The following is a 16,444-nucleotide window of genomic DNA, read 5'->3' on the forward strand; positions in this document are numbered from 1 at the left end:
ATCTTTCTTGTGACTATAATTGCCACTCTTCAGTTTTAAAACATGGAAATCATGATTTTGTAGCAGGATTTGGTGGCGCCTGTGAATGACTTTTCTTGGGCCCATGATATTTATCTGTAGATAAATATGTGTGCCTTTGTTTTAATTCAAGCCTAAATTATCCCATTACACGGTGCATAAAGAACATGTATCTGTGTATATGCGTGTGTATCAGTTGCTGGGAATTGGGCCTGTGGAGACTGACAGGCAGTGGTGGAGAGGCCTTCAAAGTGCTGGGTATTTTAGTACCCAGGGATTATGTGCATAGTTGTTTTCAATTTACTATTGGCAGGTGAGTGTCTAGGCAAATGTGTCTGCAGGGAAACAGACAGGCAGGAGCTCACATTCCCTCACTATAGATACTTTTCTTTTTCTCTCTTGCTCTCAGTTGCTGTTCTTTTACTTTCTCGCTCCCGACACCTCTTACCCTTCTTCTGTCGTCATTCTTTCAACTTAAAGACACCTTAAAGACTTAATCTGAATCAAAATGTCTCACATGCTAATTTCTATTTTTTATGATGATTCCACCAACTCTTAAGCAGTCTAATGAAAATGCTTTTATTGTCATCCAAAATACCCTTCTTTAGCTAAAACTCCTTCTGAATGCAGATAACACCAAACTTAAGTTGTTTACTGGCTCCAGAAATAGACCACAAAATGCCCCCTCTGTAGTGAAATACACGTGGTTACGTCTTACAAATAACAAGGCATTGTAACCTTTAAGCTTCATGTACTTTACTGGGTATGATCTGAGGCTAAAGTTGGGTTTTTATTTTCAAAATAAGTTGTTTCTTTTTTAAGGTATAAAAGCATCTTGTGGCTGCTACTTTTTTTATCTGTTCTGGACTATGGTGATTTTTTGCATATGCAGGCCTCTGTTCAGTGTCTTCGCATGGTTGACTCAGTCTACCATGCTTTCTTGAGGTTCATTACCAACTGCAAAGCTCGGACTCACCGCTGCAAGTTTTACTCTCAGGTAGGCTGGCCTGCTCTGGCGACCCGTAGGCTCTGTCACTGTTATAGCTTTATTCATAAGATGATGCTTGTGCGCTTGAAGTGCTATTCGGAACTGGCTGAAATTATGCATGCAGGTAAAAGTTGGACAGACTCCAGTGTGTCGTGAAAAATGCTATGTTTGCTTTTATCAGACAAATGTGTGTGTGTGTGTGTGTGTGTGTGTGTGTGTGTGTGTGTGTGTGTGTGTGTGTGTGTGTGTGTGCATACATACACTACCGGTCAAAAGTTTGGGGTCACTTACAAATTTCCATGCCACTCCATTATAGACATAATACCAGCTGATCTGAGTGGGGGGCTGATCTTTAATGCAATATCTACATTGCCCATTATCAGCAACCATTTATCCAATGTTCCAGAGGCACATTCTGTTTACTAATCTGATATTATTTTAAAAAACTAACTGAGAAAACACTGGAGAATCGTTTTGCAATTATGTAAGCACATAATGTAATTTGAAAACTGCTGACCGGGTTAAAAAAAAACAATGCAACTGACCTCAGCTGGTATTCTGTTTATAATGGAGTGCAATGGAAATTTCTAAGTGACCCCAAACTTTTGACCGGTAGTGTATATATGTATAGAGGTCCCCCACAATGTCTTTACAATAGACACTACATGTGCATTTTCACTTGCCTTATCCAGATTAACAGCAATATTTATTATAAAAACACATTTGTTATTGTTGAAACAAGTACTGCTACAATTCAAATTTAGCCAATTCAAATTTAGCCATTGGTGGTCCACATAAATGGATTTAATATAAGTAGATAATAATTTCAATAAAAATTGTTTTCTAGTTTCTGGGTTTGTTTCCGCATTGTGCACACGCTCATTAGCATTTCTCCTGCTGGAAGCCCAGACTTTACATCGAGATGACATACACAAAAATAGCTATTTAGGCTCTTGGAAGGTTTCCATGTATAGAATCTTCATGCAAAAAAAGTATTATACAGAGTAATAATTGACCTTCTTTATAGTTGAAGGTGTCCTTTCAACGGTTTTACAGACATCTAATTTATAATGGTAGTCAATGGGGAAACAGATTTTTGGGGAGAAGAGGATTTCTTCGTTGCAGTAGTGCTGTTGCACGGCCACTGGTACTATCTGGCAGCAATGCTGTGTGGCTGTTCCACATCAGCTCTCTTACGTAATACATCTATGGCCAAATGCCTGGAAGTATTCTTGCTCTGCCCATTTTATCCAGGACACTTTTGTTGGTGACTTTTGTTTGTAAAATTGTATAACTAATAATTAGTAAACATTATGATTTTGTTGTTAGTTAAAGGTCTAACATGTAATATGTAATATATTTACTGTAATAAATCCAAAAATGACCCAATGCGTCATTAAGGAAACATGCTAAGTTGAAATATTAATCTTCTCTGACAACAAAGCTAATCCCAGTATTTTCCCCTTTTGAAATTTCCGTTCTGTGACAGAATTTCTGTTTGTGTTTTGGCCTGTGTGTTGTTGTTGTTAACGGCCCAGTTTGACAGCCAGGTCACGTTGCCAGATTTACCTGTAGAAACGTAAACCCAACGCCCTACAACTGTAACGTTAATACAGCCATGAAACAAACAAACAAACAAACAAACAAACAAACAAACAAACAAACAAAAACAAACAAACAAACAGAGATATATTCTACCCGTGCTAAAAAAAACGGCATGTTTCTAACAGTTGCGTAACCAGAGACGTAACAAACCCCGGGTAAATATTGGAGATGCATATAAAAGATGCCCACAGGAAGCGGAGTTAGCTAATTTCCTCATGAACAGGTAAGCATTAGTTTCAGGTTAATTAATCAATGCTACAAGGGACAGGCTGTTGAGGAGGTTGTTGTGTTTTAGTGGTTCCTACCATAATTCTAAGCCAAAAAAAGTGTGTCTACTAAACATGCTTGCTGTCTGGAAGTAAACTTTCATTCTTGTATAATTGTTGGTATAATGATGGTAATGGTTGAATTGGCTAACGTTTTGCTGTTTCTGAATTGTATGAATTGTATTCATGGAAGGCGTTACACTATGCTAGCAGTGTGTTGAGGCTTCGGAGCAGCAGGCTGTGGGTCTAAAAGACTGCTGGGTTCTCCAGACCAACGTCACACACTCACCATGCCCCCACCACTTAAACCCTTCCACTCTACACCAAAACAGTGTGTTTGACATGAATGACTTGACACCATGCTACCTCTCCCCCCCCCCCATTTTTTTTGTTTGTTTTTACTGTGGTATCAAATTGGGTATCAATAATCATTCAATTTCACTGGGATTAGTGTTGATGACAATGACATCCGTAGTTTCCATTATTTTATTATGTATAAATAAAAAATAAAACGTTTTTTTTAAACACCGCGGTATCAACTTTGGTACTGAGTATCGTGTACTTTTGGTGGTATCGGTACTAGATTTTTATCGTGACATCCCTAACTACATTAGGTTACTTGTCCCTGAATTTTAGTGGAGTAGAAGTATAAGATTAAGATTAATGTATCCTTTATTAGTCCCACAAGGGGAAATTACAATTTTCACTCTGTTGTTTTTACACACATTACACACAGGCCTGAATTACTCACACATGCTCAGTACCTATACATGCATTAAATGGAGAGATGTCAGAGTGAGGGGCCGCCCATGGAAAGCTATCCCGAGCAGTTGGGGGCTCAGTGCCTTGCTGAAGAGCATCTTGGCAGTGCCCAGGAGGTGAACTGGCACCTCTTTAGCTACTAGTCCACCACCATACTTTGGTCTGTATAGGGACTTGAACTAGCGAACCTCCAGTTCCCAACCCAACTTCTTATGAACTGAGCTACTGCCACCCCGATATTCCCTAAAATAGGAGAAAATGGGAAAAAAAAGTTAAAAGTACCATACAATTATATTGAAGTATTGTATAGTTAAGCTACTTTCCACCACCGATAAAATGTAATGTTAATATTTTAGTGTAGCAAGCCTAAAAGTTAAGTCATGTTTACATCTGTCAGTTACTCGGAGACACCGCTGTCCGTGCTGATGCACCGTTACCTGTCGGGACACAAATGTTGTCCATACCTTCTTTGGTTCTGGCTCTGACCACGGGAACAGAGATGAGACAGCACCTTGCTTCACCGCAGTGTAATAACTCCATACATGAGAATGTCCATCTCTCAAATGTAGAATCAGTCTCTGCACTCATCTCAACCATCGAATTCCAGTTACAGGCAATAACATCACTCTTTTATTCACAGACTTTCTGTGGTGCTGAATTGTTTCACAGTTTTGGTGAAATCTTAAAACAGCAAAACACCACTTAATTATGGGTGCATTGTATGCATTGTAACTTGCGTTACTGAGATTGTGCAGGTATAATATAATTCAAAATGTTATTAGTAATGTGTGATATTACAGCGTTACAAACAAAAAGCAATACATTACTGTACTTGCGTTTCTTTTGTAATGCGTTACTCCCAACACTTCATTTTCATTTCATTTATGTACCTTGAACAATCAACAGTGTTGCAAGACAAAACAAAACAAAAACACCAATTGAAACACAAACAATCAAAATTTAACCGCAACCAGAAAAAAAAAAAGAAAAGAAAAAAACGCGTCCCACGTACCTGCATACTGCTAATTCGGCTCTATGGAATGGGTGGATTCTATCGCCTTTTGTTCCCCACTTTGCAACACAGATGGCCCCTTTGACTTTGGTCAAAGCCATGTTGTCCAGTCCTCCAGTACTCAGAGCTCCAGATTTGTTTCTGCTGTTGTTGCTTGTGAAGTGGAAGTACGAGTCTCTGCTTCAAGTAGGAGAGGATGGTTGTGAAAAAACAGTGACCTACTTCTTGAAAAAGCTTACTGCCAGGATCAGACTTCCCCTTTTTGGTCTTTCATGACAGTCACTATGTCAGACCAGATACACATAGTGCCATACATTCTGGCTGTGTCTTGGACGAAGAGTGGCAACACTGACTGATATTGCGTGCTGTCGTCAAGATCACGCACAAGTTCATAGGTCAACACTTGGGAGCAGCTTGGCTCACCGCCTCTCAAAAACAACTATTTTCTTAAAATATGAGATCCTCTTTGAAACGAGCCGCCATTAAGGTTGGTTTTGAAAACCTGGAAGTCAAATCAGGCGCAGCCATCCCAGTTTCAGGAAGGTGTAGCCTGTTTTCTTAGCTTGCTAGTGTCAAGCCCACTAGTGTGCAATGCTAGTAAGCAAGGTGATCCCTGCTGTGAAAATAAAGCCTATATGGGGACTGTGTGTGTCTTTTTTCTGTCTTGTTGCTCAAGCCCACAGCAGGAGTAATGTCTCTCCTTCTTTTCACCATGTTTACATATGTGCCCCAGAGAGTCCTCTCTCGTTCTTATTGGTGGCAAGGAACTTCAAGGAACACGTCGTAGAATTTGACACACTAGGCAGAAAAATACAAAAATATTAACCTGCAGAGATCTGAGGAGCAGTTTACCATAATCCTCGTAAATAGACCGGAGTATACAAATCTAACACAAAAAAAGCAGCAGGTAACTGAAATCCAGCCAAAAAAGGGCATGCGGCGGAATTTTTGGCGGTACCAGAGCAATCCAGGAAGTGGAACATCGTGGATATAGACTAGAAATACAGTACTGAGAAAATCCAGAATATGTTGAGTAAGCCAGTCTTATTAAGAGAACTTTTAGGGTAAATTATGAAATTCAACCTTATTCAAGCTAGGCAATTCCACCTTTACCTTTTAGCCAGGCAGCCAAATGTTTAGCGCCATAGTTTGAAATGCACAGGTGGTAAAAACTCTGGAAGCCCCTGGTCCCTGGTAACAATAGTAGAAAGTAGGGATAATCCGAGTACTCGGCTGAAACGAGTATCCGGTACGGATAAAGCACTTTTGCCGAGTACAAGTATTATACGAGTAATAAGAGTCAATATCCGTGCTCGGATTGAATGAAACTCCTCAACTGGCCGCGCTGCGTTCTGTGATAATCACAGCGCCCCCCCCCACACGCACGCTCGGCTCTATCACACACACACAGAACACGGAGAACTGCGCTTCCTCTCGGCCCTCTCTCTCTCTCTCTCTCTCTCTCTCTCTCTCTCTCTCTCTCTCTCTCTCTCTCTCTCTCTCTCTCTCTCTCTCTCTCTCTCCTCTCTCGCTCCGTCAGTCAATCGGGTCCGCAGGTCTGTTCTGTTAACGTTTAGGGTTTCTTCAGCTTCAGGTTGTTTTTAACTATGGTTTGTAGTCCTTACATAGTAACCAGTAGATTTCTGGTGAACGTGGGGTTTGTAGTCCTTACATAGTAACCAGTAGATTTCTGGTGAACGTGGGTTTGTAGTCCTTACATAGTAACCAGTAGATTTCTGGTGAACGGGGTTTCAGACGTGCTGCAGGTTTAAATGCAACTCCCGTTGCGTCTCTGCCATCGGAATTTTTTTTTTTTTATGTCAGCTGCCCCCCCCCCCCCCCGCCCCCTCCCTCTCTTTCTCTCTCTCTCTCTGAATCACACACACACACCACACACACACACACACACAAACACACACACACACACCACAACACACACACACACACACACACTCACACATGGGGTGTGTAAATAAAAAAAATAGAACCAAAAACAAAAAAATCACACTGATCATAAAAAAATTAAAAAGTTAAAAAAAGAAAATTATAGATAGTAGATGGTTGTATGTTCTCAATATTAACAGCTATTTCAGCCAACAGACGACAATCAATCATAACTCTCTTTAATTTGTGTTATGCCCACATACCACATGTTTTTTTGGTATTTGAGTTAATGGGAGTGATGAGTAATGAAGTGACTGATTATTGGAATCGGGGGCCCTGTGACATCAGCTTTACTCTCAGAGGGAGTAACTGTTTGAAAGAAGTGTGTGTGTGTGTGTGTGTGTGTGTGTGCAAGCAAGCGTGATATATGACATCACTTGCCTCACTCCTGTCTTAGTCAATGTGATGGAGTGTAACACACACACACCACAGAGGCGCCAGTTGTGGTGGATCATTTTCATGTCAACTTTGGATAAATTAGTGGTAATGTGGACTGACTGCTGTATACTACTGCAGGCAGTTATGCAGGGATTTGCTTATGTCCCACAATGTCAACCAACCTCTGGAATTTCCCTCCAGATCTCCTTTAACTAGAATACCAAAGTGTATTTCAACAAATAAATATTTCATCATTTGAGAGACACACCTCTCCTAGCTAAGAAAAAAGACTGGAAGCAAGGGAAAATGTCTATCCAACACCTCTAAAGCTCACTGATTAAAGTCCCTGATACCAACCCAACATCAAAGAACTACTGGCGAGCAAGGCCCACTGTTGTGTTCTCTCAGATCATCGCATCACCGTCTTGTTGACACAATTGCCCTTGAGCAGACCTCAAAGGCTACAGTGGACTGCCAGCTAGTCTGTACATTCTGCGCCTGCGTGACAGGAAAACTCTCCATACCAGCATGTGGCAGTAGTTTGTTTTTGTCATTTGATGGGAAACTGGACATAAAATTGCAAATGCAATTGTCACAGGTAATGCAGTAATGTTTTCAGCTACAATGGAGGAAAATGGCTAACGATTTGAAAAGCATTAATATGTGACTTTGAGACTTTGAGGTTAAGGAACTGCAGCAGGCTAACGTTACTGAATGAAAGAGGCATCTGCTGTACACAGAACCTCGTCACAAACAAATTGACCCAGGCACTGAAACGGCAAGACATCACTGACACACTGCTCTAGCTTATTCAGTCCAGCTGTCTAGCTCTGGTCGGACAGGCAAGCAAAGAAATGCTATCATCAGCAGAAATTGTGGAATTACATATAATGGGGTCAGTAATAAAATTACATAAGATTACATGTTTTAATTCTATTTTGATCTTTTGATGTTGACAGTTAGCAACTACAGTCCAACAGTACACATAAATTGGATTCTACTCTGTGCTTAAGAAAGCCACTGAATATGTCTTTACAACACTGGCACATTTTTGAGTTCTGAACCCATCAAGTCTGCTAATGGTTGTTTTGATTTTGATATTGAAATGTTATGTTTTGAAATTAAGGAATATTTGAATGTTGAAGTTAACTGTATTAATTACTGTGATGCACTGTACTGTACAATGAAGCATTTAAGTACAACTGGTTCTGGTGGTGTACAGCTGGACTGGAGTGTGCAACATTGTTAGCTACTCACCAAATATAACATGAAAACCCCTCACCCATTTCTGGCATATGAGGTAATTGATATCCATCGCTCCAAGTTTGTGACCCAGGTCGTATCTGAATTGTCATGACCAGGACTTAACCTGTGTTGACTGGCTTGGTTTGAATTGACAAAAGAAGGGTTGAGCACAGGTCAGAAAACCCTGGTTCAACCCTGGTTGCTTGGTGTGAATGATGTATAGGATACTTCTATTGCTTTTTATTTGAACAACCAAAGGATAATCCATAAATGACGTTTTAGGAGACTACCTGAAAGTGTGCTCTGTTATGTCTAGGATTAATTAGGTGTAATTAAGTGTACAACAACACAGAGTTCTTGGAGAGAGGCACTGGGAGGCTACAATGGCATGTTTATCACCTTTAAGTGAACCAATGTTAAAACTTTTGCTTTTTGTCAGGGTTGGACTTTTCCTGAAGCCTACTGAGGCTGTTAGGCTCTACTGTGAGCTTGGCAAAACCCTGTCATATTGGCTTGTCAATGCAGTCCAGCTCCAATGTGGGGGAGGTTCCTTCCTGATCACAGTCAATAGTCCTAGTCAATATATTCATACCAGTTTTTATACTTGTCAGATTACACAGAATATTTAAGTGAGGTATGAGAGAACTGAAACATCTCTCACTTTACCTTTTAAAGAGCTTCTTGCCTACCAAAAGAGTTTTATTTCATTCATTGTTTGTGTTTTAATGCAGAGTTTGCGATTAATCCTTTCTGTTTAGTATCAAAATATTGGTATTAGACTTCAAGATAGCAGATATCAGTCCAACCCAAGCACTGGGCTTTATTGGCTTATGTCCATCAGGACTAGTGGATGTGTGAGTGTGTCTGCCATCCACAGCCTGTGTAAGCATGGCGTCTGCTCAATGCGTCCAGTGTTGGGTTAAAGCACAGCAGACTCATTCATGAGGCTCTGCAGCAGTTTGTGTAAACAGTTCGCCTTTAGCTGGTCCTCCAGGAGCTGGAAGTGTAACTTTCTCCGTTGATGAATGGGAGGAAACAAGAAAAAGCATTGTTAGTCTTGGCTCATCTGCCTCAGCTGCTCACACTGCATACTGTTCAGTGTTGGCCACTGATCAGCAGCAGAAGGAGCTGAGCGATTAAACTTGTTGATGTGTGCTTGATCATATAATTGCTTAAGAGTTCATTTAGGTCACAATCTGACCAAAGAGTAGTGCTGTAAGTATAGTTTGTGATGAGGTTTTGTGCTGCTTTAGGTGCTTAGGGTTTTGTTGATCTGCTTGCGGTTGTAACATTTATATAACAGGTATTGCTGACTACAGTTTAAAGGTCATACACTTCAAAAGTGAGTTCCATGTTTTTTTTAATTACAAGCAGGTTGAGGTGCTATATTGTAAAAGTGTAAAACACTCAATTCATAGAGAAATGCACACAGCCCATGTTCACAAACGGTGCCATTAAAGCATGTTCTAGTAGAAACCCAAATTACAAAGTATAACCTTAAAATGAGCATGACATAGAACCTTCAAGGTGGATGTCTGAAATTTTGGTAAGTAAGAGGACCTGTGTTTTCCTTTTTAAAGGATAAGTCCCCTTTTCTGTAACCCTTCCTTTTACAGCCCCTGAATTACCTAGTATTTACCTGGTAATTGCATGTTAATAATATTACATTATTAAGTAACTACCACTGGTAATGATTAGGTAATTATAGAGAACCTACAGCTGAAGTACAAGGTAAAATCTTAAGTATTACTCGTCAATTCAACCAAGTACCATGTTGTTCTGACCAATTTAGGATGGTATAAACTCAGAATTGTGCACTTCCTTACAGAAAATAAGAAAGAAATACCCCCCTCAATTACATAGCAATAGAATGTACCAATTTAGTTGTCCAGGGTTTATTTTGTAACTTTAATTTAGTACTTTCCAATTAATTACTTAGTTTTTGATAAAGTTATTGTGCATTGCTATTTAAGCTTAATTTAGAAAATATGAAACATTACATCAGTACTCACCTGGTAACACCCACTGGGTGGACAGTTTATATATTGGGTAGTCATGATAGAACATCTTCATAAGTACTGGGTATGTTCCTGTAGATGTGTTCACAATTAACTCAGTACGTAAGCAGAAACTGGACTGCAAATGGAAGTGTTATTCGTTTCAATTCAATTTTAGTTGTAAATCATAACAAGAGTTATCTGAAGCCACTTTACAAATAGAGCAGGTCTAGACGACACTATAATTTACAAGGACCCAACAATTCTATTAATTCCCCCAAGAGCAAGCACGTAATGTGACTGTGGTGAGGAAAAACTCCCTTTTAGGAAGCAAGCTCGGACAGATCCAGGGTCTTGGTAGGCGGTATCTGACGGGGCTGGTTAGGGCTGTTATGAATAGTGGCAATAACAATCACAATAAAAGATAAGGGAACAGTGACTAGAAATAGTAGTTGTAGTTCATGGCATAGTAGGGCGTTACAGGATATAGCAGGGCATAGCAGGGTGTAACAGAGCATAGCAGGGCGGGCAGCAGGACCACGACGACAGCTGCAATTATGATTTTGGTCGCACCTTAATCCAAGGACACATGCTGGGCAAAAAAATAATAAAATAAATTTAAAATAAAAACATTAGGACTTCAGGGAATAAGCTCCCCAGAGCTAGGTTAGTAACAAGCATTTCTGGGACATGGATGCACACAAATGGAAAGAGAGGGGAGTGAGGAGCTCAGTGTGTCAAAGGAAGTCCCTCGACAGTCTAATTAAGAGAGACAGGTTAAGGAGAGGAGCATGGTTGGGCTAGAATTTCCCCCAACCGGATCGGGCTCTATTGGCCTGCCTCCCTTTAGTATATTCTTAAATGTGGTGACGTTGTCTGCCTCCCAAACCCAGACTGGGAGCTGCTTCCACAGGAGAGGCAGTGGCAGTTCTGCATTGAATTACGCCCCGGCCGAGACCACCTTCGTGCGGGCTAGGGTTAAATTTCTTTTTTTTAAACACACAAACTTCTGCACAAACAGTTATATTTTATTATAACAACATAAGTGAAAGAGAACAATGCACGATCCTTCATTAGAAGGGGGCAGCAGCTCCAGCAGGGGACTCCAAACCTCCCTTTCGTGAGCCACATTAGCCAGCTCCAACTGGTGGATCCCGAGGCATTCCCAGGCCAGGGTGGAGATATAATCCCTCCACCTAGTACTGGGTCTTCCCCGAGATGTTCTTCCAGCTGGACGTGCCAGTAAAACCTGCCCAGGGGGCATCCTTTACCAGTTGCTCAAAAATGTACCTGTAGATTGAGAGCTTTTTCGTCACCCTGGTGCGATAAAGTGTATGTAATACCACCCTTGCTACGTTGATTCTCCTGCCAATCTCCTGCTCCATTATACCCTCTCAAGATCCCAAAGTACTTGAACTTCTACACTTTGGGTAAGGACTCATTCCCTACCCAGAGTAGGTACTCCATCAGTTTCCTGCATGAGAACCATGACCGTCATCCCAGCCGCTAGACACTCTGCTGTGAACCGCTCCAGTGAGTGCTGAAGGTCTGGACCAATAATGCCATCAGGACCATCCCCTCCAGGATCCTTGCAAGAGTGAAAAGCTGGTCCGTAGTTCCACGACGGAATCCGCAATGTCCCTCTTCAATCTGAGGTTTGAACCCTCCTTTCATGGTTGACATGGTTCATATGTGTACCAAATTCTGTGAGTCTACAATAAATGTACTGCAGGGGCTAAATTGTTTTGTTGGGGATGCTAGCGAGCCATTTTTGTGCACCTATTCCCAAAACAACAACGTGTAGTTACATTTTTTGAAGCAGAGGGGTCTGATTCTACGCACCACCATGAAACGACTTTTAGTGTGATTTTATTGTCTGGACACCACAGGAGGTTTTCTTCCACGTTGCCTACCTCAAAATGGTTAAATTCATCAAGTCTGGAGTACTACCAGAGCTGCTTGGAAAATGGTATATAGCACCACACCATACTCCCACAGATGCTGCATCCACAGAACAGCCACCTGAAATGGGATACTACTGTGGAAAGCTGGGTGACACAGATGACATTAACTGAACATCTGGACAGTGTAGGCGGAAGCATTTTCACAGGTCTTGAAAAAAATGCAGTATTGCTTAAGACTGATCTTCATCTCTTGTTTATTTAAATATCCTTTTAACATAAAGTCTATTTTCTCTCCTGTGACTTAGGGAATTTTGGATATACTGTAGGCTACATTACTTAACTAAATCTAAGATTACTAAAGGAGCTTGTAGAATTTAGTTTTAAATAGCTTCTTCAAGAACTCATAGGTGTATTCCTACTAAGAATACATATTTGTGCACAAGTTTGTACTTCATAACTATATGTCTGAAGAATTACTTTTGTAGTTTTACTTAAATTATGTGTTTTTTTTCAAAGTGGATCAGCATTTCTGAGACAATGGAAGTGAAAAATGATATGTTCAATGGAATGCAGTAATGAGATTATGAATTAACAACTATTAATTACTATTAAAGATGAACAGAATAAGAACAATGTATTTTACTGCCACTTGTTTTTATTTTTTTATTTTAATTCTTTATTGAACAATGGGAATACTGTTTTACAGTTCAGGAAGGGTACATAGATAATACATGAACTCAAGATATCACCTCTCATTGCCCTTTTTTCTGTCCCTTCTATATATCACACAAGCATTTCAGAACTATTTGACAAGAACAAGGGATATAAAGGTTATAGCATATTTACCACATAAGGACTTGTCAGATGACATGAAAAGAAAAAAACGGAAAATGAAAAAGATAAGAAAATATGTTATGTGATTATCTCTGTTCCATTGTGGGGGGCGGGGGCAGGTTGTAACCAGAGTCTAGTAGTCAGTAAGAGTTTTCCCGCCAGCTGTTGACGCCAAACAGATACTCATGAATAAGCATTACTACTTAAATGAAAGCAATATATTCACAGCAGCATTCTTCCTTTGAAATGATTGTTACCTTCATTCTCCCATCTGTTTTTTACGTATTTTGTGTTGTGTGTGTTTTTAGTCAAAAAACCTCTGTACAGTCTAGCTATAATACCCTTGTTCAATTGGAGTATGCTCCAAGTAAGACTTCATTGATCAATGGTCACGAGAGCACTCCCAGAAATGGAACGTCATGGATGTAGACAATTACTTCTCTAATTCATTCTGATCAGGTGGGGTTTATTCGCGGGCGTAGTTCGTCAGATAATTTCAGGCGTCTCATTAATGTTGCCTGGCCTGTAGCTAATTGACAATCCCCATTAGCTGCTATTTCCCTTAATGCCAAAAAGGCATTTGATATGGTTGAATGGGGCTAAGTATGTTAAAATTTTGGAAATGTATGGTTTGGCAGTATTTTTATGAAGTGAATTAAGGTGCTGTAAAAGCACCCAGAGGCTGCAGTACAAATTAACGGGTTAATTTCTAAATATTTTGCTCTTGGAAGGGGAACAAGACTACTACCTCTTTCTCCTTGTTGTTCTGTTTAGCCATAGAGCCTTTGGCGGCAGCCAAAAGGGGGAAGACTAACTTCCCAGATGTTATGGTAGGAGGTGTAGTGCACAAAATTATGCTTTAAGCGGATTTTGTTAGCAAAACCTAGCAGATCAATACCCTGTCTACTCTGGATCTATGACTCTTTCTTGAAATTTTCAGGTTATTGGGTAAATTGGTCAAAGTCAGAAGCGTTACCTTTAACATCTCAGTGCCCCAAAACAGTCTTCCAATCAGGTGCATTTCAGTGGCCAAAGCAAGGTGTTGTATATCTGATTATCTTATTCCCTCCCCTATTGAAAGATGTAGTTAAATTGGATCCATTGTTTAATAAAATCTCTAGTGATGTTAATAGATGGGCGACTCTCAACCTTTCAAAAGCAGCGAAGGTCAGTTAAAAAATGGCAGAGGCGGACTTACCATTAGGCAAAGGTAGGCAATTGCCTTGGGCCCCAAGCTACCAAGGGCCCCCTAAAACACCTCATAAACTTATGGTTACGATTTGTTGTCTTACTTTTCACCAATTAATTATATCTCTAAACATTGATACGCTAAAGTGCTATCCGATTGTTTAATTCATGATGAGAAACTCCCCCCAGTCCCCACTACATTGGACTATTCCCTTATCCTACTGCGCAGCTGCGTGTGTTTGTAAACAAACGGCTCAGCATGCGATAAGCTGGAGGCTGCAGACGGTTGAAAAATGAAGCGAAGCTACCGAAGTGGTTCTGAAAAAAGGAAGAAGCAGGAAGAAAGCAGAAAGTTTTTAGCAAAACTTCCAAAGGTATCAACCTTTTTCACGACGGCTACTGACAACACTAACAATAACGTTACTAAAGAGCAGCAAGAAGCCGGGGCTTGCGCTAGCAATGCTAACATGATGAAGAGGAGCTACCCACCAACAGTGTCAGCCCAGGTTGCTCTAGCGATGTGGGGGTTACATACAAGACAACCTGACAGGATCCTTCAAATGGAGATGGTAACGGAACTGCTGCTTTCACTGTCATGATGATAACTATGGCAATGACAAAGATGGTGACTTACATAATACTCAGCAACTAGACCCCATGAGTAGCCGTCACCCTAATCAATGTTATGATTGAAGATGATCCAGCACTCTGGCCAAAACAGCTGTCAGACAGAGAGCACGTCTTTCTCAGATAAAAAAGGACTGAAAAGGAGGAGAACACAGGTTGTGGAGGGCCCCATGCCTGTGTTTGCCTCAGGCCTCAAAATGACTAAATCCGCCCCTGAAAAATGGTATGTGTTCCCAAACTGAATTACTGCATCCTATCTCTTCTTCAGGAAGTTCTTCTATCATAAATAAAATGGTTTGACAGGATAACAAAGACATTTATATGGAATGGTAAAAGAATCTGGCTAAATTTTAATCAATTACAAAGACCAATTGATAGAGCAGGTTTGGGTCTACCAAAGATGTTGTGTTAAGTATTAAAACTATGTAAATGTAAATGTGCTGTATTTATATAGCGCTTTTCCAGTTTTAACAACTGCTCAAAGCGCTTTTACATCTACAGGAAACATTCACCATTCACACACATTCATACACTGTGGCCGGGGCTGCCGTACAAGGTGCCACCTGCTCATCAGATAAACATTCACACACACTCACACTCCGATGCGCAGCACCGGGGGCAACTCGGGGTTCAGTGTCTTGCCCAAGGACACTTCGACAATGACTGCAGGGGCAGGGATCAAACCACCAACTTTTCGATTGGCAGGCAACCGCTCTACCACTGAGCCACAGCCGCCCCTATTAAAACTATGTCACGCAATGTGAGGGTGCACCTCATTCGGTATAAAATAATACATTGCTTTTATTGCACTCCATCCAGATTTTTTAGAATTGGTCTGAAAGAGACACCAAATTGTTGGAAATGTAAGACAGAGGATGGCCAATTACATCATGACTTATGGTCCTGTGATAAAGTCCAGGAATTTTGGGATACACCTAAGTTGGATTGCAGGGACCCAGGTTCCATTCAGCACAAGATTATTTGTTCTGGGAGATGGCTAAGCACATAAGAAGCTGGGTCCATACAAGTTTGATGATAGACAAATTATTTTGAGCGAATGGAAGAATGAAGGGGTGTCGTCAACAGTACACAAATTTGATTCAGACTGAAACGTCTAATCAAGTATGGGATAGATTATCAGGAAATCTGGTTTAAACATTATTGTTTTACCCATTATGAATTGAAATAAATTTGAGGATCTTCTGACATTCCATCTAACAATATAATCAGGTGAAATTAGATTTTCTTTGTCTTTTGACCAAATAACTAATAAACTGATGTACTTTAGTGCTAATAATAAGCCATTGTTAGCATGGTAACAAATTAATCTAAAAAATGAACATTGTAAAAAATTACCTGCTAAACATCAGCATCAGCAACAACATTTTAACTTTGTCACTGTGAGCATTGTACCAAATTACAACATCATATCACTCTTTTGTATGGCCGTAAACCCCTTTCAGACCACAGGTGTGTACCACCTGAATCTACTCAATACATGTTCAACCTGCATTGGACCCTATAATATTATGAAGTTCCCAAGTCATAAACTTTACTGATGAACCACACCATTTCACTAAATTACATCACACAATGACCAGACAAAAGTAAGGGTTTCAGTTTCAACCCGTCTCTCCATATACATGCTTCCTCCCACATTAAAGGAGGCCTAGTCA

At 40.4% G+C, this 16,444-nt stretch overlaps 1 protein-coding gene and 1 long non-coding RNA gene across 2 annotated transcripts in view; both read left to right on the forward strand.

The window, feature by feature from the left end:
- Positions 1-16,444, forward strand: part of tgfb2 (transforming growth factor, beta 2) — a 64,252-nt gene that overhangs the window by 25,754 nt on the left and 22,054 nt on the right. The gene's annotated exons all lie outside the window — the stretch shown is intronic.
- Positions 696-15,805, forward strand: LOC116699445 (uncharacterized). The gene is made up of 3 exons (XR_004334428.1): positions 696-707; positions 11,671-11,673; positions 15,709-15,805. It is a non-coding gene; the product is annotated as an uncharacterized LOC116699445 (long non-coding RNA).

This window comes from Etheostoma spectabile, chromosome 12 (assembly GCF_008692095.1).
Source record: "Etheostoma spectabile isolate EspeVRDwgs_2016 chromosome 12, UIUC_Espe_1.0, whole genome shotgun sequence".
Classification (NCBI taxonomy): Eukaryota; Metazoa; Chordata; class Actinopteri; order Perciformes; family Percidae; genus Etheostoma; species Etheostoma spectabile.